We start from the raw sequence: 24,516 nt of genomic DNA, 5'->3' as shown, positions 1-24,516 counted from the left end.
GGGACCTTGGGTACAATTCTGGGTACTCTTACCAGGAAGGCAGAGTTTTCAGGTAGTTGCTGTTTGGGGCCATCAGCTAGGACTTTCCCACCTGTGGTTAGGGGAGGAGCACCCAAGGTTTCTTAATCCGACTTTGTGCCTGGGAAAATATTAGAAAATTTAATTCTTAGACCTCACTCCCAAACACTCCATTTTAGTAAATCTGGAGGCAGGGCCTGGGGATGTGTGCTTTGAAGCCAGATTCCCAGATAAATCTGATGTCCAGCAGAGTTTGGGGACCCTGGCATAGAACAACACACGAAGAACAATCATCCTTACAACTATGCAACATCCTGTATTTTTGGGGACAGTCTGATTTCAAATATTCTGTCCCATTGCTCCTACAAGCCACTGAAATGGCCCCAAGCCCCAGGTTTTATTACCCCAAATGAGTGTCTCAGGCCACCTCTCAGACATGAATAAGACAGTAGGCGTTCTCCAGACCTAGTCCTGAGTTGGGAAATGGGTGCCTGCCCATAAAAGCAACTGAATCATGAGGTACTTGATTTTCACTTCTCTCGAAATCTAAGATTTAGCAAAGAGTAATTCAAGAATCTCCTCTGGGGGCTTCCCTGGTGGCGCAGTGGTTGAGAATCTGCCTGCTAATGCAGGGGACACGGGTTCGAGCCCTGGTCTGGGAAGATCCCACGTGCCACGGAGCGACTGGGCCCGTGAGCCACAACTACTGAGCCTGCATGTCTGGAGCCTGTGCTCCGCAACAAGAGAGGCCACGATAGTGAGAGGCCCACGCACCACGATGAAGAGTGGCCCCCGCTTGCCGCAACTAGAGAAAGCCCAACAGAGAAACGAAGACCCAACATAGCAATCAATCAATCAATCAATCAATGAATAAATCTTTAAAAAAAAAATCTCCTCTGCACGATTCAATCAGTGCTAGAACGATCCCAGCAAGAGGAGCCCACACTTGTGCTGTGTTGGTGACCCCATGGGTGGCCCAATGGGTTAGAGCGTCTCCGTTCCTGGGGTGGATGTCCTCCTTCCTGTCCCTCTCAACCCTGGGTTCAAGATTTATTTTGGAGGTGGAGCCGCCTGGAGTAGCTGATTGTTTTCACTGTGGTGGGTGGGGGGGGGGGGTGAAGGAAAGAGAGGCATCATGGAGGATGCCTAGATTTTTATCCTGAGCAACTGCATAAATGGATGGTGGGGTTCTTTACCAAGATGGTGAAGCCTGGGAGAGGAATGAATTTTGCAAGAGGTGGGAATTGAGTATCAAGAGTGCAATTTCAGGCGTGTTGAGCTAAAGATTACTTTAGACATTCTATGTGGAGACACTGAGGAGGAGCTTGGATGTATGACTCTGGATAGAGCTCAGGGGAAGTGTCTGGGTCTGTGATGTAAACACAGAAGCCACAGGCACCTACGTGATATTTAAAGCCACAGCTCTGACGGGATCCCCAGGGGGCTGGGGTAGATGGGGAATGAGAGGGTTCTGAGAGCCCTCTAGCACTTAGAGGTGGAGCAGAGGGAGAGGGGCCAGCAAAGGGGATGGTAAACTTGACAGAAGGCACAGAACCCAAACCTGGGACATTTAAAACTCCTGAGCCTAGCTCTGGTTGGCTCCAGGCATGAGCTCCTAGTTTCTGGCCCTTTGACGATTGTATTTGAGGAACTCCCAAGCCCAGGGTGGCTTCAGTGTTGAGTAGGGAAGAGGGTTGGGCTCTGGGGCTGCCTCAGGCAGTCCTCCTGCTATCTCTGCATCCCAGGGAGCATCCAGGATGCTGCGGGAACACCTTTTGTTCAGGATGGGATTTCAGCCAGGTCTCCACGGATGAGAGCAATGTAGGAAGGCTTCACAGAAGAGGCAAACCCTGAATAAGCCTTGAAGGGCAGTGAGAATTAAGATGGGAGAGGGCCCTTTAGGTTTGAAACCAAAACCTGAGGCAGGAGTAACATGGGATGTTGTGGGGAAGAGCTGAAGAGAAAGGGGGCTTATGAAGAAGTCTGTCTAATTTTGGTAAATGAGATAACCTATTAAGTGGCTATATCAGAACTCAATAACGTTTTTTTTTTTCAAAAGTAGAGGTTTTATGTGGGTGTGTAAGAGAAATATGGCTGGATGGGCTGGTACCCATTTGGAAATAGTATAGCACTTTTGAGGGGTGGAATGATGAGTTAAGGGTGGTGTTTGAGGCTGATGAATCTGGCGTGGGGCAATGTGAAAGGCGACTGAGTTTCTGAAATACAAGTAACGCAGTCATCACGTCCAGGGGAGATCAGGAGGGCTGGACACCGGGCACTGAGCAGGTTGTGCCAGATGAACCAGAGGATCTGAGAGCTTTGAGCTTCTGGACCAGCCCCTACGTGTCACCTGTTAGAGGGGCAACCCGAGGAGTGGTGGCCCCAGGCATCAGGGTGGTCCTATGACTCAGATCCTCAGAAGTCAGAAGCCCTGCACGGGCACGTACGTGCAGAGGAAGGGCTTAGGTGTGATTCCCAAGCTCTCCTTGCTCTCGAGAATGGGCCACATCTGAGGAAGCAGAGTGGCCACCAAGCACGTGGCATGCACGTGGCACACCCGTGGCTTGAAGCACCTGTCCCAACTGTATGCTTATCAAAACTGGTGTAATTACTTATTAAATGTCTATATCCCCAGCCTGGCCACACTTTTGTGCAATGTGGTATGTTCAGATCGCAGCACTGGGCCTGGCAAACAGCAGGTGCCCAATTAATGTCTATGGACCAAGTGGAAGCCAGTGCTGTCCTCTTCGCCTGGGCTGTCAGGGCTGGGAGGAACCTTGCACGGAGGAGTGAGTCCTACTGTCCATTTCCAGGCAGCCCCGCTGGGAAAGGAGGGAGAGAGGGTGATAACACTTCTCCCACTTGGCCCTTTACCCTTAGCGGCTGTGGGACGCCCGCTGTGAGCAGAGTCCTCACGCCGGTCCCGGCTTCTTCCTCCTGTCTCCTTCCTGAGCTGCCGACTGGTCTCCTCTGACCATGTAGTTTGGGATTGATTGATTGATTGATTGACTGATTGATTTATAATTTATTTATTTATTTATTTTTGGCTGTGTTGGGTCTTCGTTTCTGTGCGAGGGCTTTCTCTAGTTGCGGTGAGCTGGGGCCACTCTTCATCGTGGTGCGCGGGCCTCTCACTATCGCGGCCTCTCTTGTTGCGGAGCACAGGCTCCAGATGCGCAGGCTCAGTAGTTGTGGCTCACGGGCCCAGTTGCTCCGCGGCATGCGGGATCTTCCCAGACCAGGGCTCGAACCCGTGTCCCCTGCATTGGCAGGCAGATTCTCAACCACTGCGCCACCAGGGAAGCCCCTGGGATTTATTTTTACACAGTTTTCTTTTTAAAAAAAATTTAGGTGCTACCCTGACTTAGGGGTAGACACTTTCTTTGAGTTTTGAAAGTTCAGACCTTGTTGTTGAGACTAATTCTGCTGAAAGTGGGGTGCAGACACAGGAGAAGCTGTTAAACACACCAAACTGAGCACTTGGAGTTAGAAAAGGTAATTCCTGCATTCTCTCGCCTGCCCCACACTGTCACCAGTGCTCAGGTTACCCTTCAGGGTCATCAAACCCGCTGCTAAGAAGTGGGCCTTCCTGCCTCTGGTCCTTGAACTCAAGTTCACTCTACTCATTCAGAACAACTGCCTTTGAAGTGAACGGACTGAGCTACAAGGTCCTAGGCATCCTGCAGCCCCAGTGATTCTGGTGCTTTCACCGAGTTCATTTTTTTCTGTTCTATCTTCCAGGCCCTGCCAGGTTTTGTGTGCCTGGGTAGCAGAGGAGGGAAGGCATACTTGCTTCTTGGGGTGTTTGTGTTGTCACGAGGCCCTGGGGTCTCTCCCTTCTCCCTCAGTGCAAAAGCCCAGAGGGACCTGCTGGGTGAGAGATCCCAGCTGGCTTATTCCTTGATTTCTCCTTTCAATGACTTTGTGGGAGGCGTGTGGGAAAAAAATTCCAGAAAGCTCTATTTTACCATCAGGCTTTCAAAGTCATTCCGAAGGATACCAGCTAAGATAGCATACTTAACTTTTCTCTTTTGTTTTTTGAATTTTTTTCTTTAGTACTGCAAAGTTCACACCGAAGCCCCTTAACATCTGGTCTTGCAGCTGTAGGTGTTATCCTTGCAGCTGCAGGTGTTATCCTTGGTTCCCAGCCCCATGCTGGCCCTCAAGCCTGGACGGGTTTGAGGGCAAGATGACGAGAGGCATGTCTGGTAGCAGTTAATTGGCTTGGACCATCAGGACTGGAGACTGAGCTTTGCCAGATGTGCCCCAGATTAAGTGACATGACTTTGCTCTGTCCTGGAGATGCTCCCCGCTTCTGTGCATCCTTCCCGAATTTGGTCCTGAGGGTTCCGTGTATACTCAGCGCCCTGGCCACTTAGGAAAGCCATGTGTCGTGTTCTGTTGCAAATGTGCTGAGTCTTAAAGATGGCAGGACCTTGCATTCTAGTTTGGAGCAGCAACATTTAGAGGAGTTTAAACACTGGGGGGAAAAGTTAAGCATTTGACTATGTTAAAAAAAAAACAACCCTCAGTTGAGTATTTCATATTTTATGCCTTAAAAACAAAGTTCAGTGTGTAACTGGCAAGGATTTATTTGAGGCTGTGTGGTGGGAAAACCCCTTCTTTTAAGTTCCTAGTGTCCGGTGGGTGAAGAGACAGCAGAGGGGAAATCTGAGGTGAGAAGCTGGTACCTGAAGTGCAGGAAGTATGGGAGTGGACAGGGTTCTGGGTGGAGACGGAGAAATTTCCCCCAGAAGGTGCCAACCAAAGCAGGACGAGAGGACACCATCTTACCATCCAGGGAGAAGATGGGCTCATGCGCTGTGGGCAGATTCTGTCTAAGTGTGATTAGGGCCTCCCTTAGTTTCATCTGGATTTTGCAGGGAGAGGACCTGACCCTCTGTCCACGGAAGCTTCGAGAGGCAGCCCTCTGGCTCTCCTCCCCCCTGCACCTGTTTACCGAAGGCCTCTGGTTTCCACTGGGTCGCTTAAACTGCCCACCCATCTGCAGCTCTTTTCTGGTTACAGAGTGTCCTCACGACTTTCAGAGGCAACAGTCAGCTGGTGGAAAGCGAGGGAACAGAGTTCCAAGGGAACGAAGCAGGCATGACCTGCTTCTATACATTTTGAGCATCCCTCTGTTCATTTAAGTGTCTGTTTGCAGAACATCCTCTTCGATTATTGCATTTGTCCTCCATTTAAAGTGTGAAGAGCCCTCTTGACCCCATACAAGCCAGTCATAAAAGAATGTTTTAAGAAAAGCTCTCTGAAGTAGAATTCCATTTACAGAAATGCGATTTGAACACAGTCTCCATCTATACAGGGGCGGTGAGCGGTGCTCACGGGGTCATGCTTGCATTTGGAATGCAGCAGCTTCCCCCAAAAAGCGCCCGGCATTTCAGATTTTAGCTACAGTAAGTAAATATTAGTCTTGTCTTGCTGTCGGGAGACTGTGGAACAGAGAGAGGAGATTGGGGCTTCCTTCCCAGCCTCCTCCCCTGACCCAGCAGACCACTCAATGTTAAGAGGCTGTTTAACAACAAAAGGAATCGTGTTACTGTTGCAAGGTTGATGGGATGCTCATGAATATTCACGTGACACTTATGCATATTCACAAAGCAAGAGTGTGATTGGCAGGCCACACCTGAAAGGGTTCCCGGAGTGCCCTCAGAAGTCTTCTCAGCCATGAGCCTGGGTGTCTGCCCCCATCTGGGTGGGCTCTGCAGGGACGGGGACCCTTCAGGTAACATCTGCCTGGAGGGTCAGCTGCAGTACTTGTCTTCCCATTCATGCACAGCGGGTGCCGTTATCCACGTTGCTCCAAGTCCTGCTTTGGGAAAATAAACATTTCCCCCACGACTCCCGAGCAATGCGGAAGCATAATTTGTAATAGAAGCTAATACTCTGGGACTTCCCTAGTGGCACAGTGGTTAAGAATCTGCTTGCCAATGCAGGGGACACGGGTTCGATCCCGGGTTCGATCCCTGGTCCGGGAAGAACCCACATGCCGCGAAGCAGCTAAGCCCACGAGCCACAACTACTGAAGCCCGCGTGCCACAACTACTGAAGCCCGCGCGCCTAGAGCCCGTGCTCCACAAGAAGAGAAGCCAAAGCAGTGAGAAGCCCACGCACCGCAACGAAGAGTAGCTCCCGCTCGTCGCAGCTGGAGAAAGCCCACGTGCAGCAATGAAGACCCAATGCAGCCAAAAATAAATAAATAAAATAAAGGCCCCACTAAATGATCTCATTAGGAGATACATTTCAATAATACTAAAAAAAAAAAAAAAAGAAAAAAGAAGCTAATACTCCTGGTGTGGCCAACCCAGCAGCACCCAGGAGCCAGTTTCTCTCTGGGTCAGAAGAGGGAGGAGGTGAGAAGGCTGGTGCTCTCCAGATGGGTGCCTGGGGTTTCCTTACCAGCTACTTCATCCATTCTGGGAGCCAAGGCAAGGCGCATGCCTTCCCGAGACCCCCGCTGTGGACTGAAGATTATGCTGTTTGCTTTCTCTCCAAGCAGCTCTGAGGCCTGAGAATGACAGCAGAGCCTAGGAGTTACTCAGTGGTCCTGATTTTGTCCCCCGCTCCCTCGCTGGAGGAGACCGGTGGGTGTGGATGTTGTGGAGGCCTCTGCAGACGGGGAACGCCTGTTTCCCTGCCAACTCTCGATTTCACCTGCAGCTCCTGCGCCCCTCCTCACCCACGTCTGAAACCTTGGCACTTTCTGAGTGGGATGTGAATCTCCTCTCTGTCCAGAAGCGGGCTGGCTAGGTGGTTTCCACACATGCCACAGAATGTGTGGATTTCTGCTGCTTGGCGTTACTGGTCAGGGTTCTCCAGAGAAACAGAATCAACAGGATGTATGTACCCATCCATCCATCCATCCATCCATCCATCCATCCATCCATCCATCCATGCATCCTTCCATCCATTCATTTATTATGTATATTTTAAAGAGGGTAAGCAGATTTTTTTCAAGGGGGCTATTGCAATGGAGTTTTGTATTAGGTGAGAGAGATCAGCTCAGCTCCCTAGACATTTATTTTAAGGAGTTGACTGGCTCTTGTGATTGTGGAGGCTGGCACGTCTACATATGCAGGATGGGCTGGCAGACTGGACACCCAGGGAAGGGTTGATAGTGCAGTTTGAGTCCAAAGGCTGTCTGCTGGTAGAATTGCCTCTTTTCAGGGGAACTCATTCTTTTTCTACTTAGGCCTTCAGGTGATTGGATGAGGCCCACCTATGTCATGAAGGGTAATCTGCTTTACTCAGAGTCCACTGATTTAAATGATAATCTCATCTAGGAAATACCTTCACAAAACCTCTAGAATAGTGTTTGACCAAGTATCTGGGTACTGTGGTCTAGCCAAGTTGACACATAAAATTAACCATCACACTTGGCTTCCCTGATGCTTGATGTCATAGGCTTGCTGTGAGCCTGCTGTGTGACTATGTGCTGCTGATAATGGAGCAGGCCAGGATTTTCTAGAACCATCCCCTTGGCATGGATCTTTCAAGTAGTGCTTCATCCTGGAAGAAAAACCTTCCAGGGTCCGAGTCCCAGTTTTAACCTGAGTTTGTGGCAGAAGTGAAGCTTCCTTGTCTTGATTTCTTGCTGTATGACAGCTTCTCAGAGGCTGGGATCCTGGCTGACTCATCCTTGCCCCTTCGGTAACCAGCATCAGACCTTGTACAAAGTTGGAGCTTGGTAAATATGCTGAGCTGACTCTTGGGGTCTGGCTCTGTGGGCAGTTCTCTTAGTGGTCCTGGGGCATTCAGACGCCCATGCCTTTGGTCAGTGAGCCGTGCCTGTTGCTGCCCAGGGCCCCCATCCCTGTCCTGCATGGCCACCCTTGGAATACCACCTGTCAGCTCTGTGGTCCCATCGCTTGGGCTGCCTGGCTCTGCTTTGATTTGATTGGATTCCTCAGCAACAGGGGTGCTTCTTATCCCCTCCTCCTAGCCTCAGCCCTGGGACCAGGCCCTTGAACATGGAGCTTAGGAAAGGTTTACTATTGCTACTGCTCATTTGAGAACCAGTCTGGGCTTCATTAATAGGAAAAAAGTTGGCAAGAGGGGACCAAAAGAGTAAATTAGCCACAGAGATTTCTAAGGGGTAAAAGAAAAAATAATCAGGACAAAATATACTGTGATAGGGAAGCCTGCCCTTTGTTTACTGACACACATCTCTGCTTCAAGCTATTTTGAAAATGACTATTTTATTGATAAAATGAATGTGATGAAATGAATGTGTGGAGGTGATAAGAGAATGAATGGAAATTTACCTGTGAACATGTCTGTAATTGAGTGCCTATCTGCGGGATGAATAGTGGAAGAAAATTATCCACGATGGGCCAACTCTCTGCTTTTGTAGGACTGTGTGTTCTATTCTTCCTGCTCAATAGAGGACGTTGTCTGCTCCACCAAATTAGCCAAACACAGATAATGTTGTCAAAGAATGGCTCCATTAGATTTCACAGACGCCTGACACCAAGACAAAAGCCTCTACCCTCACAGCATTTCAACATCAATTTTTTCCTACATGACTCAAAAAATAAATTTGTTTTGTGGGGCAGAGATGATGTGTTTGACAGGTTTTTAGAACAGAAGATAAAAGAAAAGTTGGCAATATTGGCTGGGGGGATTCCAGCAAATTTCATTAGACTGTGTAACATACATGGGGATGTAGGCAACTTGGTGACCTGGAGAGGGCCTTCCTACTGGGGGACGGATCGGGAGGCCTGGACTCCAGTCCCCATGGGGATGTTAACTTGGTTTGCACATTCTGCCCCATGGAGATGATAATGTCGAGATTCAGAGTAGGGACCTTGAGCTAGGAAGTCTGGTGGGAACTGAGGGTTGGGCACGGGTCACACCCACAGCCTCCACGTGGTTGAATGTTTCTTATAGAACTCAAAACAGTGCTCAGATAACAGTGCCGTGGAAGTCTCAAGTATGTTGGGAGAACTGAGTGGAGAGTAGGTCACAGGGCATCCTGAAAGTGGGACAACTATTCAAACAAAGAGAGGACGGGGAAGCGCTGCTCCCACAGTACTGTGTGGGCTAATTTCAGCACCCATTTAAGGAAGACGTGAGAGAGCTAATGATCTGTCTATACTTTATTTTCTTTTTTATTGAAAAAATAATAATAGGGAATCCTAAAAAATAACTCTACCATCTTACCACCCTGATATAACAGTGAACATTTTGCCTGTGTTTTTCCATATGCATGTGTGGAAGGCTGGTTTTTCTGTTCGCTATTCTCGTCCGCTCCGGCTGGAGCGTGGCACACACCTCCTTTCTGGGGCATACACTGAGCTGGCAGACCTCAGGGGGAGAATGGAGGCAGGCACTCTTTCTGCAAATAGCACGCAGCGCTGGGCCCAGGGCGGACTCCTTGGCAGAGTGGGGGCCTGGGTGTCTGCTGGATATTTGATGGGAAGACCAGGGTCTCCTTCATTCTCTCCCCGGGGGCCTGGCTCTGACGCCTTCTCAAGCTTGATGGGCAATGGGCTGGGAAATGGCGGCAGATGTGGGAGCAGGATGATGGAGTACTGAGTCTGAAGACCGAGGGGGCCAAAAGTGGGGTTCTAGGAGGGGCGAGCAGAGGGAATTAAGAAACCAAGGAGGCAGTGGGGCCGGGACTCAGAGAGAGGTGGGATTAAGAGAAAGGCCCTCTGAGCGTCATAAGAGGGTCCCAACAGGAGCGGTCCTGAGAGTCAAAGAGAGGGTTGGGAAGCCCCCGTCCAGGAGGGCTGCACACAGATAACAGTGGGTGACTGGTGCCGGCATTAATGGCTCCCCTGGGCCCCTTTCTAGATATCACATAGATGAGCAGTTAATTACGGGTCAGACTGTTTTATTCCTGTTATGGATTGTTCCATCTTGCCCTTTTAGTGTCTAAGGGAAGGAGATACAGTTTTACTGTGTATATGTGTGTGTGTGTGTGTATGTGTGTTTGTGTGTGTTTTCAACCCTAGTATACCCACCAGTCTAAGGTCACTTATTTTTGTCTGGTGCGATCCATGTTTTCAATGGCCGTATAATCCACGACTGAGCTGATTCACCATGATATACTAGGTACTACAATAGATCCATGGTCTAGTGTCCAGCAGGCCCCCAGGACAATGTGGCCAGGCAAGGCTTTAGAGACAAGGACTTTTCTTAACAGTGCCAGGACAGCCCAGCTCTTCATCTGGGTGGCTGCGGGGCAGCTTTGGTCCTGCTGCCTTCCCCTAGGATGAAGGCAAGGTCCTTTAGAAGAAACAAAAAACAGGAGCTGCATTAGGCATTTTGAGCAGAAAGTGGTCAAATGTAGGGACTTAGGGCCTCACGCAGTTGTTGGGGGTGGGGTGGGGGAAAGCAAAGGTCAGAAAGTTCACATTCAGGAAATTTGAAAGTATAGAAATCTCACGGGAAGCTGCAGATGATGGTCTCAACCACCTATAGCATTGGAGTAGGAGATTCTCAGAGGAAACCTGGAAGCTAGTGACGAAACCTCAGATCACCTGCTCCCAGCTGCTACCAGAAAAGCATGGCTTCTACCTCTCCTTAGCCTTCTGGATCTCACATGAGTGGCTCTTGCTGGCAGAATCTAACTGGAACCCTGTGGACAAGGGACTCTGGGATTCTCCTGTGATTCAGGAGAGAGTGTAGAAGGGGCCACAATGATACCACGTAGACAGTAGACAAGTTGGTACAGGGTCTTTGTAGCCCCAAAGCCTAGCACAGTGCCTGGCACAGAATAGGAGCTGAACACGTTTCTGAAATAACAAAGTGTGGGTGGGAGCGCCATTCAGAGGGGCATTTCTATTCCACCCAGAAAGACCACAATTCTGCCCCTAAGAGTGGGGTGAGTGGTGGGCTTCCAGAGGATTTACTTCCATTTAGGAGAGAGGGGCTGGAACTCCAGAAAGTGCTCCTGGGCCTGGGAAGTAGAAATAACAGCTCTTGTGTGGAGAGCTTCTGAAGTCCATGGTGGAGAAACATGAGGCCTGCACGGGAGCTGCATCTCTGGGGACTGGGTTGAGGTATGGAGCCTGGACTCAGATGGGGTTTCTCTTCTCTGGCCTACTGGCCAGGCATGGCCAGCTCCTCCTCTCAGACTATAATCTTAGACACTTGGCCCGGAGTTGGAAGAGGCAAGTTTGTTCATGGACACAGGGGTTAATCGTGGGAGCTCCCAACGATGAGGGCTATATTCATCTAAACTCTTGATTGTAAATGATAGGCAAACCTACTTGAGCCAAAAAGGATGTTTACTGACTCATGTAACTGAGAAATTCAGGGGTGTCTGCCTTCAGGCAAGGCTGGATTTAGCAGCAGAAATGATTCTCTTTCTCCCACCCTCTCCCTCTCTTGGCTCTGCTCTCTCTGATGTTCATTCAAGTGTGGGTCTCATTTTCTCCTGCTGTAGGTGGGCTTCCTTCACATAGTCAGGGAGAAGTGCTACTAGCATGTCTAGGCTCACATGATCCTAGCTTGGTGAGTCAGTGGAAGGTAAGCTTCCTCTCCGTGTATGGATCTATAAACCTGAAAATGATTGGGCTTGCTGGGTCAGGTGTCCACCTGGACAAATTACTATGTTTAAGGGGACATGGTGTTGTACCTGTTTTGGCTTGGCACACCTGCCCACGTCTGTGGCCAGAGGCTGGGGCTGGGGGAGGGGAATTGTCATGAATAACCTCACAGTACCACATGGAGAGCAGGAGGGATGATCCCCCAAGGAATAAAAATTGTAAGTGAAAGCAACATATTTCTAGAACTAAAGAGAACAGGAAGAAGCCTGGGCTGGGATGACGGTGACTCCAGGCAGAGAAGAAATGCCATGTGAGAGCCCTCAGCTTGGTCGGCATCATCTTGCACGTACCTGAGCGTCCAGCCGGACCCTTCCCCAGCTCTGGGAGAGCTGGCAAGTGTCCAGCAGGTGTGACTGTCCAGCAGCTGGACTTCTCCCTGGGGTGTAGCAAAGCTCCTTGCTCCCCTCAGTTATGTTGCATTTGCCATGAACTTATTTTTAAAAGCCATATTTGGTCTTTTCCTGGACACCTTGTTTGAAAATAACTAGGCTTTTCAGCTGCATGGGTTTTAAGGTGAAATGTACCCCATTCAGGAAGGATCCAAGTGCTCTCCCTCTCTCGTCTTTCTGTCTTGATCCCTTGGGCTCCTACTTAGAAAATGCTGAATTATATATCTATTCAGTCAATATTTACTGAGAACCTAGTGTGTGAAAAGCCCTGGGATCAACAAAACAAGCTCAGTCCTGGCCCTCACCAAACTTAAAGTCAGCAAAATGAAACAGTCAACAAAGCAAAAACAGCACCCAGTTGGTGAATCCATTACTCAGGGGTGATGGGATACATGCTCCAAGGGGGAAGCATGGGGTGATAAGACTGACCTGGCACTGGGGCAGGGAGGTTCCTTGAGAAGGGGACATTAAGCTGAGAGCTAAAGCATGGCTGGATTTTGGATTTTGATGAGGCTAAAGGGGTAGGGAATGGGGAAGTGTGTTTGGATGCCAGGGCTCTGAGCAGGGAAAATGGGGTTCCTGCTGGCAGGGCTGGGTGAATAGGCTGGAAGGGGCAATATTTGAGGGTCTGAAGGCCAGGCTGGGGGTAAGGTCTCTATTGCCACCCCCAGTTTGCCTGGGAATAGGACCTTGATTCCATTCTACCAGAGCCCTCAGCTATGAGCACGAGAGGCCACTGTCCAGCTCCCTCATGCCCCCTTTAAGTGCTCCCCCCCTCACATCACCTGGCAGGGAGGAGGGCATTTCCCCAACTGCACTTGAACCTCTCAAGTCAAGGCCGGGCTGGCAGTGGGTGGGGACGCTGCTGTAACTATGCTAATTGCAGGGCTGCTTCCCTGGCTGCATTTGAAGCAGAGCAGGGCTGCCGGGTGGGGAGAGATGGCGGTGCTTGGAAGAGGCTATTAGCAGTGGAGGTGGCACCAAGTGCTGGATTCACGATGTAGTTTGGAGGTAAAGCCATGCAAACTCGTGGGTAGAGCTGGATGGGGTGTGGTGATGAGGAGAAAGAGAATAAGGATGGCTGCAAGTCTGCAGTCTTGGGGGATGGTGGTGCCATTAGCTGAGGTGCCTTTGGGGGAAATGAACACAGGCACACGTATTCTGTCTTGGACATTTTGAGTTGGAGGAGATATCAGGGAAGCAGTTGGATATATGGGTCTGGGCTGGAGACACAAGTGCTGGAGCTCTCAGCCCAGAGATGGTGAGTGAAGTCATGGATGTGGGCGCCTGTGTGTGGCGTTGAGGGAGACCAGGCCCGGGTCCCGAGGAACGGAGCATTTGGAGGTCTGCGAGAGGAGAAGCAGCCAGCAAACAGATAAACCCGACGGGGTGCAGGCGACAACCTGCCTGTGATAAATTATGCCTGCGCTGCCCAGGCTGCAGATGTGTGCTCTGAGGACCCCCCAGGCACCAGGGGCCTGTCGCTGGGTGATGGATGAAGGCTGCTCCCACCCACCCGCCTCCCGCTGGCACATGCTTCCTGTCGCCACCAGGCAGTCCGTTGGGAATAGAGAAAATAGCTGAGCAGGCTTGCCGTGACAGCCTTCTAAAAGTGACTTTTAAAACTTCTTATAGTGGGACCTTCAAGATGGCGGAGGAGTAAGATGTGGAGATCACCTTCCTCCCCACAAATACATCAGAAATACATGTACATGGGGAACAACTCCTACAGAACACCTACTGAGCACTGGCAGAAGACCTCAGACCTCCCAAAAGGCAAGAAACTCCCCACGTACATGGGTAGGGCAAAAGAAAAAAGAAATAACAGACAAAGAATAGGGACAGGACCTGCACCAGTGGGAGGGAGGTGTGAAGGAGGAAAGGTTTCCACACACTAGGAAGCCCCTTCACTGGCGGAGATGGGGGGCTGGGTGGGAGGGAAGTTTTGGAGCCACGGAGGAGAGCGCAGCAAGAGGGGTGCAGAGGGCAAAGCAGAGAGATTCCCTCACAGAGGCTCGCTGCTGACCAGCACTCACCAGCCTGAGAGGCTTGTCTGCTCACGGCCGGGGCAGGTGGGGGCTGGGAGCTGAGGCTCGGGCTTCGGAGGTCAGATCCCAGGGAAAGGACTTGGGTTGGCTGCGTGAACACAGCCTGAAGGGGGCTAGTGCACCACAGCTAGCTGGGAGGGAGTCTGGGAAAAAGTCTGGAACTGCCTAAGAGGCAAGAGACCATGTTTCGGGGTACGCGAGGAGAGGGTATTCAGAGCACCACCTAAACTAGCTTCAGAGAGGGGCGCAAGCCACAGCTATCAGCTCAGACCCCAGAGATGGGCATGAAACGCCAACGCTGCTGCTGCAGCCACCAAGAATCCTGTGTGCAAGCACAGGTCACTATCCACACCCACCCCCCCACCCCCGGGAGCCTGTGCAGCGCGCCACTGCCAGGGTCCCATGATCCAGGGAGAACTTCCCTGGGAGAGCACACGGCGTGCCCCAGGCTGTTGCAATGTCATGCTGGCCTCTGCCACCGCAGGCTAGCCCTCCATTCTGATTATAAATACTCTATCCCTTCCTCCGCCCAGCCTGAATGAGCTAGAGCCCCTAATCAGCCGCTGCGTTAACCCCCTCCTGTCTGGGTGGGAACAGAGGCCTGAGGGTGACCTACACACAGGGGTGGGGCCAAAACCAAAGCTGAACCCCAGGAGCCGTGTGAACAAAGAAGAGAAAGGGAAATTTCTCCCAGCAGCCACAGGAGCAGAGGATTAAATCCCCACAATCAACTTGATATACCCTGTATCTGTGGAATACCTGAATAGACAACGAATTGTCCCAAAATTGTGGTGGTGGACGTTGGGAGCAACTGTAGACTTGGGGTTTGCTGTCCGTGACTGATTTGTTTCTGATTTTTATGTTTATCTTAGTTTAGTGTTTAGTGCTTGTTATAATTGGTGGATTTGTTTATTGGTTTCATTGCTCTCTTCTTTTTTTATTATTATATTATTCTTTTATTTTTTAATTTTAATAATTTTTTTAAAATTTATTATTCTTATTTTTTTTTTCTTTCATTTTTTTCTCCCTTTTCTTCTGGCCGTGTGGCTGACAGGGTCTTGGTACTCCGGCCTGGAGTCAGGCCTGAGCCTCTGAGGTGGGAGAGTTCAGGACACTGGACCACCAGGGACCTCCCAGCCCCATGTAATATCAATTGGTGAGAGGTCTCCCAGAGATCTCTGTCTCAGTGCTAAGACCCAGCACCGCCCAACTGCCAGCATATTCCAGTGCCAAACAACTAGCAAGACAGGAACACAGCCCCACTCATTAGCAGAGAGGCTGCCTAAAATCATAATAATGTCACAGACACCTCAGAATACACCACCGGACGCGGCTCTGCCCACCAGAAAGACAAGATCCAGCCCCACCCACCAGAACGCAGGCACCAGTCCCCTCCACCAGGAAGCCTACACAGCCCACTGAACCAACCTCACCCACTGGGGGCAGACACCAAAAACAACGGGAACTATGAACCTGCAGCCTGCAAAAAGGAGACCCCAAACACAGAAAGTTAAACAAAATGAGAAGACAGAGAAATATGCAGCAGATGAAGGAGCAAGGTAAAAACCCACCCGACCAAACAGATGAAGAGGAAATAGGCAGTCTACCTGAAAAAGAATTCAGAGTAATGATAGTAAAGATGATCCAAAATCTTGGAAACAGAATGGAGAAAATACAGGAAACGTTTAACAAGGACCTAGAAAAAGTAAAGAGCAAACAAACAATGATGAACGACACAATAAATGAAATTAAAAATTCTCTAGAAGGAATCAATAGCAGAATAACTGAGGCAGAAGAACGGATAAGTGACCTGGAAGATAAAATAGAGGAAATAGTTACCACAGAGCAGAATAAAGAATAAAGAATGAGAAGAATTGAGGACAGTCTCATAGACCTCTGGGACAATATTAAATGCGCCAACATTCGAATTATAGGGGTCCCAGAAGAAGAAGAGAAAAAGAAAGGGACTGAGAAAATATTTGAAGAGATTATAGTTGAAAACTTCCCTAATATGGGAAAGGAAATAGTCAATCAAGGAAGCACAGAGAGTCCCATACAGGATAAAGCCAGGGAGAAACATGACAAGACACATATTTATCAAACTATCAAAAATTAAATACAAAGGAAAAATATTAAAAGCAGCAAGGGAAGAGCAACAAATAACATACAAGGGAATCCCCATAAGATTAACAGCTGATCTTTCAGCAGAAACTCTGCAAGCCAGAAGGGAGTGGCAGGACATTTTAAAGTGATGAAAGGGAAAAACCTACAACCAAGATTACCCTACCCAGCAAGGCTCTCATTCACATTCGATGGAGAAATTAAAACCTTTACAGACAAGCAGAAGATAAGAGAATTCAGCACCACCAAACCAGCTATACGAGAAATGCTAAAGGAACTTCTCTAGGCAGGAAACAAAAGAGAAGGAAAAGACTACAAAAAGAAACCCAAAACAATTAAGAAAATGGTAATAGGAACATACATATCGATAATTACCTTAAATGTAAATGGATTAAATGCTCCAACCAAAAGACAAAGACTGGCTGAATGGATCCAAAAGAAGACTCGTATACATGCTGTCTACAAGAGACCCACTTCAGACCTAGGGACACATCCAGACTGAAAATGAGGGGATGGAAAAAGATATTCCATGCAAATGGAAATCAAAAGAAAGCTGGAGTAGCACTTCTCATACCAGACAAAATAGAATTTAAAATAAAGACTGTTACAAGAGACAAAGAAGGACACTACATAACGATCAAGGGATCAATCCAAGAAGAAGATATAACAATTGTAAATATTTATGCACACAACATAGGAGCACCTCAATACATAAGGCAAATGCTAACCACCATAAAAGGGGAAATAGACAGTAAGACAATAATAGTAGGGGACTCTAACACCCACTTTCACCAATGGACAGATCATCCAAAATGAAAATTAATAAGGAAATACAAGCTTTAGATGACACATTAAACCAGATGGACTTAATTGATATCTATAAGACATTCCATGCAAAAACAACAGAATACACTTTCTTCTCTAGTGTTCATAGAATATTCTCCAGGATAGACCATATCTTGGGTCACAAATCAAGCCTTGGTAAATTGAAGAAAATTGAACTCGTATCAAGTATCTTTTCTGATCACAACACTATGAGACTATATATCAATTACAGGGAAAAAAAAACTGTAAAAAATACAAACACATGCAGGCTAAACAATACACTACTAAGTAACCAAGAGATCACTGAAGAAATCAAAGAGGAAATCAAAAAAATACCTAGAAACAAATGACAATGAAAACATGACGGGACAATGAAAACCTATGGGATGCAGCAAAAGCAGTTCTAAGGGGGAAGTTTATAGCAATACAATCCTACCTTAAGAAACAAGAAAAATCTCAAATAAACAACCTAACCTTACACCTAAAACAAATAGAGAAAGAAGAACAAAAACACCCAAAGTTAGCAGAAGGAAAGTAATCATAAAGATCAGATCAGAAATAAATGAAAAAGAAATGAAGAAAACAATGGCAAAGATCAATAAAACTAAAAGCTGGTTCTTTGAGAAGATAAACAAAATTGATAAATCATTAACCAGACTCCTCAGGAAAAAAAGGGAGAAGACTCAAATCAACAGAATAGACAATGAAAAAGGAGAAGTAACAACTGACACTGCAGAAATACAAAGGATCATGAGAGATTACTACAAGCAACTATATGCCAATAAAATGGACAACCTGGAAGAAATGGACAAGTCCTTAGAAAAGCACAACCTTCCAAGACTGAACCAGGAAGAAATAGAAAGTATAAACAGAACAATCACAAGCACTGAAATTGAAACTGTGATTAAAAATCTTCCAAGGAACAAAGCCCAGAACCAGATGGCTTCACAGGCGAATTTTATGAAACATTTAGAGAAGAGCTAACACCTATACTTCTCAAACTCTTCCAAAAAATAGCAGAGGAAGGAACACTCCCAAACTCATTCTACGAGGCAACCAGCACCCTGATACCAAAACCAGACAAAGATGTCACAAAAAAAGAAAACTACAGGCCAACATCACTGATGAACATAGATGCAAAAATCCTCAACAAAATACTAGCAAACAGAATCCAACAGCACATTAAAAGGATCATACAGCATGATCAAATGGAGTTTACCCCAGGAATGCAGGGTTCTTCAATGTAGGCAAATCAATCAATGTGATACACCATATTAACAAACTGAAGGATAAAAACCATATGATCATCTCAATAGATGCAGAAAAAGCTTTTGACAAAATTCAACACCCATTTATGATAAAAACTCTCCAGAATGTAGGCATAGAGGGAACTCACCTCAACATAATAAAGGCCTTTTATGACAAACCCACAGCCAGCATCGTTCTCAGTGGTGAAAAACTGAAACCATTTCCTCTAAGATCAGGAACAAGACAAGGTTGCCCACTCTCACCGCTATTATTCAACATAGTTTTGGAAGTTTTAGCCACAGCAATCACAGAAGAAAAAGAAATAAAAGGACTCCAAATCGGAAAAGAAGTAAAACTGTCACTGTATGCAGATGACATGATACTATACATAGAGAATCCTAAAGATGCTACCAGAAAACTACTAGAGCTAATCAATGAACTTGGTAAAGTAGCAGGATACAAAATTAATGCACAGGAATCTCTTGCACTCCTATACGCTAATGATGAAATATCTGAAAGAGAAATGAAAGAAACACTCCTATTTACCATTGCAATGAAAAGAATCAAATACCTAGGAATAATCCGACCTAAGGAGACAAAAGACCTGTATGCAGAAAATTATAAGACACTGATGAAAGAAATTAAAGATGTTACAAACAGTTGGAGAGATATACCATGTTCTTGGATTGGAAGAATCAACATTGTGAAAATGACTCTACTACCCAAAGCAATCTACAGATTCAATGCAATCCCTATCAAACTACCACTGGCATTTTTCACAGAACTAGGACCAAAAAATTTCACAATTTGTATGGAAACACAAAAGACCCCGAATAGCCAAAGCAACCTTGAGAAAGAAAAACGGAGCTGGAGGAATCAGGCTCCCTGAGTTCAGACTATATTACAAAGCTACAGTAATCAAGACAGTATGGTACTGGCACAAAAACAGAAATATAGATCAATGGAACAGGATAGAAAGCCCAGAGATAAACCCATGCACATATGGTCACCTTATCTTTGAAAGAGGAGGCAAGAATATACAGTGGAGAAAAGACAGCCTCTTCAATAAGTGGTGCTGGGAAAACTGGACAGCTACATGTAGAAGTATGAAATTAGAACACTCCCTAACACCATACATAAAAATAAACTCAAAATGGATTAAAGACCTAAATGTAAGGCCAGACACTATCAAACTCTTCGAGGAAAACATAGGCAGAACACTCTATGACATAAATCACAGCAAGATCCTTTTTGACCCACCTCCTAGAGAAATGGATATAAAAAGAAAAATAAACAAATGGGACGTAATGAAACTTAAAAGCTTTTGCACAGCAAAGGAAACCATAAACAAGACCAAAAGACAACCCTCAGAATGGGAGAAAATATTTGCAAATGAAGCAACTGACAAAGGATTAATCTCCAAAATTTACAAGCAGCTCATGCAGCTCAATATCAAAAAAACCAACAACCCAATCCAAAAATGGGCAGAAGACCTAAATAGATATTTCTCCAGAGAAGATATACGGATTGCCAAGAAACACATGAAAGGATGCTCAACATCACTAATCATTAGAGAAATGTGAATCAAAACTACAATGAGGTATCACCTCACACCAGTCAGAATGGACATCATCAAAAAAATCTATAAACAGTAAATGCTGGAGAGGGTGTGGAGAAAAGGAAGCCCTCTTGCACTGTTGGTGGGAATGTAAATTGATACAGCCACTCTGGAGAACAGTATGGAGGTTCCTTAAAAAACTAAAAATCAAACTACCATATGACCCAGCAATCCCACTACTGGGCATATACCCTGAGAAAACCATAATTCAAAAAGAGTCATGCACCACAATGTTCATTGCAGCTCTATTTACAATAACCAGGACATGGAAGCAACCTAAGTGTCCATTGACAGATGAATGGATAAAGAAGATGTGGTACATATATACAATGGAATATTACTCAGCCATAAAAAGAAACGAGATTGAGTTATTTTTAGTGAGGTGGATGGACCTAGAGTCTGTCATACAGAGTGAAGTAAGTCAGAAAGAGAAAAACAAATACCGTATGCTAACACATATATATATATGGAATCTAAAAAAAAAAAAAAAAGAATGGTTCTGAAGAACCTAGAAGCCAGACAGGAATAAAGACACAGATGTAGAGGAGGGACTTGAGGACACGGGGAGGGGGAAGGATAAGCTGGGACGAAGTGAGAGAGTAGCATGGATATATATACACTACGAAATGTAAAATAGATAGCTAGTGGGAAGCAGCCACATAGCACAGGGAGATCAGCTCGGTGCTTTGTGTTCACCTAGAGGGGTGGGATACGGATGGTGGGAGGGAGACGCAAGAGGGAAGAGATATGGGGATATATGTATGTATATAGCTGATTCAGTTTGTTATAAAGCTGAAACTAACACACCATTGTAAAGCAATTATACTACAATAAAGATGTCAAAAAATAAAAATGGTTCTGAAGAACCTAGGGGCAGGACAGAAGTAATGACGCAGATGTAGAGAATGGAATTGAGGACACGGGGAGGAGGAAAGGTAAGCTGGGATGAAGTGAGAGAGCAGCACTGACATATATACACTACCAAATATAAAATAGATAGCTAGTGGGAAGCAGCTGCATAACACAGGGCGATCAGCTCGGTGCTTTGTGGCCACCTAGAGGGGTGGGATAGGGAGGGTGAGACGGAGGCTCAAGAGGGAGGGGATATGGGGATATATGTACGCATATAGCCGATTCACTTTGTTATGCAGCAGAAACTAACACAACATTGTAAAGCAATTATACTCCAATAAAGATGTTAAAAAAAAAAAACTTCTTATAATTGATGATTAAAAGGCCCATTGATCCAAAGACTCTGTTTGTGGTGGAAGAAGAAAAGTCATTTTAGAAGGAATTTCTGGTGAGGTGAAGTGTTCCAGCAAATTGGCCAGGCAGCGTTTGCAGCCCCAGGCTTATGTTTCAAAAGCCATTAAAAGCCCCTGAAGAAAGTGCTGCAAAGTAGTTGTTTTGAGAAAGGGAAATATTTTGGGGTAGGGGGTAGAAGGAGAAAATGCCAGCTGAGGGGCTCACAGTGGGCAGTGAGAGGAGGAAGTGGAGGCCCCCTCTTCACCTTGGCCTTGGGGCAGGGCTGGGCTCCTGGCTTCCTGCACTGCGGCCCATGCTCCTGCCCATCGCACCTCTACCTCCGGCCCCTGGCTCTCACTGCTCCCCTATTTGGAACGACCCGTTCTCAACACTCAACGACCCGTTCTCAACACTCTCCTTTCCACAGTTAACCCATTTTGTAGCCTCCTTTCCTTAAATTTTCCTGGTCCCTAATATCCCTCACTGACCTCCTGTGGCCATCGACCTCTGCATGACTCATGCATTTCGGTGGCTAGGGAGACCCATAGGGACCCTCATGCTGCTCTTTCATGCATGTCTCTGGCTTCCCCCAGCAGGCTGTGTACACACTAAGAGAGAAGGGCACTCACGGTGCTGGGCGTGGGGTGAACTCTCCAGAACCTTAGCGGCTCATTTCCTCCTTGCTGAGGGGCCAAGGTGCTGTGGGGAGCCGGTACTCAGCACCCATAGTGTCTCTGTCCTGGACCTTGTTACGACATCCCATGTGGGGCTGTCCTGGCAAATTCAGGCAGGGTGAATGAATTGTGTATGTGTGTGTGTGTCTTCTCAGCTTTGCTGTGGTTGTCAAGGTCAGGGCAGCTAGACAGGCTGGCCAGGGGAGGACTGCCCAGCAGCATCACCTGGGAGGGAGGTGAGATCATTAAGCGTTTGCATACAGCACACAAGCAGGGCGGGAGGGGAGACTTGGTGCTTCCCTGGCCCTGGCACCAAGTGTCTCCGGGTCCCAGTGGGAGCCCAAGACCTGCCTCCGAGCCCTGTGCTCAGGGTGGGTTGCAGACAGGTGGGCTTCTGGGAAGGCAGATCTGCTCACCTGCCAGGAGCTCAGAGAGGTGCGGGGAGTCCCTGCCTGTGGGTGCCAGTCTCCACTCCTGGCATCTCTCTGAGTCCCACACCTGCACTCGGTGTGTGTTGTTTCTGTTCTGCTCTCGTTAATGCTGGTTTGTGTGATCGTTTTGGAAGTTTTCTCTCTAAACGTAGTCTCATTGCTGAGCTGACGTAAAGCCATGCCCAGGAACCACATTCACGGGAAGGGTTCATGTGTTCACAGTAATAAAATCTGGCATTTTTAAAAGCTTCCCTCTGAAGATACCTCCTCTCAGAACTGTACCTCTCCTCACCCCCCCTCAGCCCGAGTTTGCTCTTCTGGGAAAATGAGGCCGCTCGATTAGCTGGATTTCAAAGATCATAACGTTATGAGTCCCTAAACCCCATTTTTTAAAGAATCCCAAAGTGTATGAATTAAAATATGCTTTACTTCTTTTCAGCCTGATGAGGAGAAGCCTGTGAAGGACCCTATCAACCCAGAAGGAGAAAATCTGATGAGCGATGGTGTGGGCAACGGTCCTGCGGGTGAGAGGAGGGCACGGCGAGGTGAGACGTGAGGCTGGGGCTACTGGGCTGCCGCAGGTTTTGGTTCCGCTCAGACGTTGTTGCGTCCCCATGTGAAGGAAGTGCTTTGGGGCCAGCACTGTCCTTGGATGACAAGCGTGTGCTGGGGGGAGAAGTTTGGCATGCCGGGCTTCTGTGGGTGTGCTGGGTCCCGGAGGCTGTTTCCAGAGGTTTGCTGAGAGTCTGGGGGGAGACCTGTTGACCTCAGGGCATACTTGGGGAGCACAGCACTGCCCAAGGGATGAGATGGGCTTTGGGGTCAGAGAAAAGGAGTGAGGGCTGAGATGTGGAATTTAGCGATGGGAGTTGGAAAAAAGGTGCCCGGCCCTGGCCAGGCACCTGGGGTTGAGACTGACTCCTAGGAAGGGCTGAGAGGAGGAGGGGTCGTGAAGGGGACCAAGGAGTCCTGGGCTCAATGCAATCTGGTCTTTAATGGAGCTGGGGATGGGCACTGTTAATCCCTAAGATTTCTCAAAGCGTTTTGGCTTTGCATGGTAATCTGGTAGCACAGATTTGTTTCTCTGTGGTTGTAAAAGAAACTTGTGTGCTTATCTGAGAGACAGCTGTGTAAGGGACACATTGGAACATGGCTGGGAGAGGGAGGAGTTGTAGCAGAGGAGAAGGATGGGGACCAGGGATGGAAAGGGGGGTGCACAGGGCAGGGTCCTCAGGGACTCAGGGGTGTGTCAGGGTCTTTAGTGCTTGGGAGCCCTGTGACTCCCAGAGAGGACCCCGGCGGACCCCTCCCGTTGCATACGTACCTTCACACAAAACGTGTCCACGTGGACACCAGCTTGGGCAGTGCCCTTCTCTTACTCATTGGCAGTTCCCAGGTGGGGATTTAGGCCTCATAGAAGAGGAGGCAGAATTTCTCAAGACCTCACAGAGATGTGGCCGCTGTGGACATTTGTGTCTCTCTCTGAAACTTCCTCTAGACACTATTTCACTCCATTTTAGAAGGTTCCGTTGGGTACCAGTCCTGGGAGCTGCTCTGTGGCCTCCTGAATAATACTGGGGGATACCCCATCCTCTGCTTCCTTCTTGGAGGTTCCCAATCAACAGTAGCATTTCAAAGGCTCCGAGAAGTCTGGCAAAAAGCATCTGTTAAACGTTCTTTAATCCTGTATTTCCGAAACTCATTTGACCGCAGATCCCTTTTGCTACAGGAAGCCTATTAAAGTCCTATGCAAGTCTCCTGTCCTCCCACACACCTTGGGGCCCTCTGATTACTCTATATTCTCATGCTAACTAAGATCGTAGGAAAAACCCGAACGAACTTTTTGGCCAATCCCAATGCTTCACGGACTCGCACGCTCTAAATTTCCTTCCAAGGTGAAGATCAGGCAGGGAGTTTATCATCTGGCCTGCTGTGGCCTCCTCTGAGCTTGGAGCAGGCCCGCTAGAGCAGAGCGCAGACACATCTGTTCACCTCGACCGCTCAGCCAGCCCCTCTGGCAGCCTGAGTTTGCAGACCGATCGCTTCCTGGTTCATGCTTTATGGTTCAGCCGGAGCATTTGGCCCGAAGGCAGGCATGTGTGCTCACTTTCACAGCCAAATGAAGCTCACCTGGGCCCAGGCTGCTTGGTGGAGGACGAGATGTGAGCAGAAACACTCCATCTGCCGAATCCCACTCCCCTACAGCAGCGCAGGCCCTGGGCTGTTCTGACTGTCTTGTTTTGCATATAGTGATGAAATATTAAAGGGAATTCTTCCAGTTTGAAAACCTTTTTGTCAAGGCACAGGGGCAGCCTGAACATGT

The 24,516-nt window shown here is 47.8% G+C and overlaps 1 protein-coding gene across 3 annotated transcripts in view; it reads left to right on the top strand.

Annotated features, from left to right (window-relative positions):
* The window catches only part of FSTL4 (follistatin like 4), a 734,451-nt gene that overhangs the window by 71,650 nt on the left and 638,285 nt on the right, over nt 1-24,516 (top strand). For 2 of the 3 annotated variants that reach the window (XM_068535876.1, XM_068535873.1), the window contains exon 3: nt 22,633-22,738. The gene's annotated coding sequence lies outside the window, so the exon portion shown is untranslated. The remainder of the gene's footprint in view (nt 1-22,632; nt 22,739-24,516) is intronic. The other variant, XM_068535874.1, reaches the window with a different exon arrangement.

This window comes from Eschrichtius robustus, chromosome 2 (assembly GCF_028021215.1).
Source record: "Eschrichtius robustus isolate mEscRob2 chromosome 2, mEscRob2.pri, whole genome shotgun sequence".
NCBI classification, from domain to species: Eukaryota; Metazoa; Chordata; class Mammalia; order Artiodactyla; family Eschrichtiidae; genus Eschrichtius; species Eschrichtius robustus.
The sequence above is the reverse complement of the archived record's forward strand: the minus strand, read 5'-3'. Positions and strand labels throughout refer to the sequence as shown.